Source organism: Arachis duranensis, chromosome 6 (genome assembly GCF_000817695.3).
Source record: "Arachis duranensis cultivar V14167 chromosome 6, aradu.V14167.gnm2.J7QH, whole genome shotgun sequence".
In the NCBI taxonomy this organism is placed as follows: domain Eukaryota; kingdom Viridiplantae; phylum Streptophyta; class Magnoliopsida; order Fabales; family Fabaceae; genus Arachis; species Arachis duranensis.
This window is the reverse complement of record NC_029777.3, coordinates 35,284,686-35,287,697: the sequence shown is the minus strand read 5'-3', so window position 1 is coordinate 35,287,697 and position 3,012 is coordinate 35,284,686.

The following is a 3,012-nucleotide window of genomic DNA, read 5'->3' as shown; positions in this document are numbered from 1 at the left end:
AATAATGCACTTTGTTTTATAGAAAGCTTTGGAGAGGACTTCACAAAAAAAATTTTGCAGGAGTTCCCCCTAAATATGTGCATTTGTTCCTTTAAAGGGCGTTTATCAAAGAAAACGATTTAGATATCAAAGTTTTTGCTTAGCGGAAGTCTTTTTGAAATCATTGTTTCGCAAACTTATTTCTTCTTTTCAAATCCTCAAACCTCTTCTTTTTCAAAAGTTCAAAACTTCAAATATCCTCAAACTTTTCTTCCCCCTTTTGACATTATCAAAAAGAAGGGAGTTTGAAATGTGTCATAGAAGCATGCATAAAACAATGAATTTTTTTTAAGTTCAATTTCTCTATTAATCTCAAGGATGAGATATTCCCCCTTTCAAAAAGACTTTGATTTCCTCCTTTTTTTTTATATATATAATAAGCATGCATAATTCCCCCTAAAGAAGTGAAATATATCAAGACATGCACATTAACTTAAAATAGGGGTACCAAGCCTATTCTGAGTTATTTATGAAGGAAATATCAAAGTATTTAAACCATAATAGAAATCCTTAGCTTACTATGAGTTAGTTTAACAATTCATATAATCAAATAAGCATAAAGCAATAAAAAGTGACTTGATGAAGAGGAGACAATCAATCTTGGTCTTCATCATCATCAGTATCCTCTTCATATGGTAGGTGGATGCCGAAATGCTCATATAAGTCATCAATACGACAATCCAAGTGACCCGTGCGATGATCTACACGAGACACACGACGATTAAGTGCTTCAAGTTGCCTACCATGCTCTACTTCAATCCTTTGGATGTTTTGGTTGATGGATTGTAATTCTCTCATTACATCAACCAAGGAGGGTGGTTTTTGAGCTTGAGGTGCTTGTGGAGGAGCTTGCTCTTGAGAACCTTGTTCATCAACATTTCTTCTTCCCATTTCATCAACCAAATTCACGTGTTTTTGTGCAATTTGGTCGTGTTTGCATCGATACAATAGGCTTTGCATCGATGCACATAACACGTCATGTGCTTTGCATCGATGCAAAGCTTGGTTGCATCGATGCAACATGCATCATTTTGCCCAAAGTCACCAAATTTTCATCCTTTGGTGGTTCTTTCTTTAATCCTTTGAGTTTCATCATGTATATACTCACTTAAACTATTATAAACTTCAATTTGTTGATCCTCCATTGTTTATAATCTTCAAATTCTTCAATCTACCTCAAGATTAATCACTCATTCATCAACTCATAAACCTACAAAACAATGGCTAATTGGATATCTCCAATGCTTAAGTTAGTAAGAGATACAAAAATAGCAATATAAATACAATGAGATCAAACAAATCATATTAGATTAGAATCCAATATACCAAGTTCATTTCGGATGTTAAAAAAACTTTCTTTACATAAAGGTTTAGTGAAGATGTCCGCTAGTTGTTTACTAGTTTCGACAAATTCAATAACCACATCACCCTTTTCAACATGGTCTCTTATGAAGTGATGTCTAATCTCAATATGCTTGGTTCTTGAATGTTGAACCGGATTCTTGGTTAAATTTATTGCACTAGTATTATCACATTTGATAGGAATGTGATCAAGCATGAGTCCATAGTCCATAAGTTGTTGTTTCATCCATAAAATTTGGGCGCAACAACTACCGGCGGCTACATACTCGGCTTCGGCGGTAGACAAGGCTACACTTACTTGTTTCTTACTATACCATGAAACAAGAGAGTTTCCTAGTAAGTGACAAGTGCCGCTAGTGCTTTTCCTATCCAATTTGCAACCGGCAAAATCGGAATCGGAATAGCCAATCAAATCACAGGTGGATCCTTTCGGATACCACAATCCAACATTCAATGTTCCTATGAGATACTTCATAATCCTTTTTACCGCACTTAAGTGAGATTCCTTAGGATTAGCTTGGTATCTCGCACACATGCATAACTAAACATGATATCTGGCCTACTTGCTGTTAGATAAAGTAGTGATCCTATCATGCCTCTATACTTCTTTACATCTATGCTTTTACCTTGTTCATCTTTGTCAAGGTAGCAAGTAGTGCTCATTGGTGTGTCCATTGCCTTAGCATTGTCCATTCCAAATCTTTTGAGCAATTCCTTGCAATATTTGGTTTGACTAACGAAAGTTCCTTCTTTTCCTTGTTTGATTTGAAGACCAAGGAAGAAGTTGAGTTCGCCCATCATGGACATTTCAAATTCACTTTGCATGAGGTTTGAGAAAAACTTGCAAAGTGATTCGTTAGTTGAACCAAATATTATGTCATCGACATAAACTTGTACCAAAAGGATATTTTTGTTTTCAATCAAGATAAATAAAGTTGTATCAACCTTCCCTCTTCTAAAACCCTTTTCTATTAAAAACTTGCTCAAACATTCATACCAAGCTCTTGGAGCTTGTTTAAGACCATAAAGAGCTTTCTTAAGTTTAAAAACATGATTAGGATTTTCATAATCCTCAAAACCGGGAGGTTGTTCAACATATACTTCTTCTTTAATGAAACCATTAAGAAAGGCACTCTTAACATCCATTTGATAAAGTTTGAAGTTATAAGAGGATGCAAAAGCAAGTAACATCCTAATTGCTTCTAATCTAGCTACGGGAGCATAAGTTTCGTCATAATCAATGCCTTCCTCTTGATTATAACCTTTAGCTACTAATCTAGCTTTGTTTCTAACAATTGTACCATTTTCATCAAGTTTATTTCTGAAAACCCATTTTGTTCCTACAATTGTTTGATTACTTGGTCTAGGCACCAATTCCCAAACGTCATTTCGTTTGAATTGGTTAAGCTCCTCTTGCATTGCCATAACCCAATGTTCATCATCAATTGCAGACTCGATGGTAGATGGTTCAATTTGAGAAACAAAAGCACTATATGCAAATAAATTTCTAAAAGTGGATCGAGTTGTTACCCCTTTCGAAACATCACCAATGACGTTGTCTAGAGGATGATCCTTTGAAGTACGCCAATCCTTTGGAAGTGCATTTATTTG